Below are 1295 nucleotides of genomic sequence, written 5' to 3'. Positions count from 1 at the left end.
TGGACATATTTGAAACACGGACTTGGGGGGGGGGACCAAGGGCAACATACGTAACCTAAACATCTGTACCCCCATAATATGCTGAAATAAAAGAAAAAAAATTCAAATCAAAGTAGAAATGTCCCACAAGCATATAAAATTAGATAACTAATCTAATCTTGTCATTGGAAATATCAAATCTGCAGGGAGAGATTTCCAATTCTTCTCATGGATTATTATGTGAAGCTCTGAGAGTAGATACAATCCCTGAGGAAGAGTATATCTAAAGTGAAAAGCAAAGAATAGTGATACATCAGTTGTCAGATACAAAAAGGGAATCCTAGAATTGAAAGTGAAGGTGATTTATGATGCATAGGTTACAGTTTGACATTGTGAAGACAGTACTGAATTGCAGTCAGACAGTTCTGAGTTGAAATTTCAGTTTCATCACTTACTAAGTATATTATTTTGGGAAAGCTAACTCATTTCTCCCAGTTTCAATTTCCTCACCTGTAAATTGGTAATAATAATATATAACTCAAAGAATGTTCCACCAGTACACAGTATAGGGTCAGTGTACATTCCTCTAGGCAGGAGACGCTGCTGATTGTCTATCTTACAGACACCAACCTTTTCTTCCACTCTATGCCAACCATAGTGGTACCATTTCCCTGACCAGTGAATGGTTTAAATGTGGCCATGTGAACAATTCTGCCCAGTGAAAATTTAAAGGGAAGTCTTCTGTTGGGCTACTTAAAGAGACTACTTGGGTATTAAAAACTGGCATAAAAAAGTGGTGGTTTCTATTTCTGCCTCTGGACATTGGTAGGTAACTAACTGTATGATACTTGCAAAATTGCTCTGCTAAGATAGTGGCTAGCTGAGAATGGACTGAAAAAATGTAGAAAAAAAATCTGGATCTTTTAAGAAATCATTGTGCCACTGAACTAATCCTGGAACTGTACTATTACTGGCTGATTCTCTGTTAAATGAGATAAAAAAAAAATCTTTGCATTTTTAGGTACCTTTAATTGAGGTTTTCTTTCTCTGTTATAGAAACCCATGCTAACTGATACATCTTTCGAGTGTTCATAGCTCCCAACTATAGCTTTCTCACCTTTTCTACCATGATTTGTTTAAATATTTTTTCAAAATAGTCATTTTTTTTCTTTTCCCCTTCTTTTCCTAATATGTATTGAAATAAAACCGAGAGTGTGATTTTAGATGGGAAAATAGATTCAACTAAATTTTGTTTGCCAGTAACAAACAATTGCAGTTCTCCTCTTTACCTGTTTCATTACAAAATAATCAATTTC

This window comes from Propithecus coquereli, unplaced genomic scaffold (assembly GCF_000956105.1).
Source record: "Propithecus coquereli isolate 6110/MARCELLA unplaced genomic scaffold, Pcoq_1.0 Scaffold226, whole genome shotgun sequence".
NCBI lineage: Eukaryota > Metazoa > Chordata > Mammalia > Primates > Indriidae > Propithecus > Propithecus coquereli.
The sequence above is the reverse complement of the archived record's forward strand: the minus strand, read 5'-3'. Positions refer to the sequence as shown.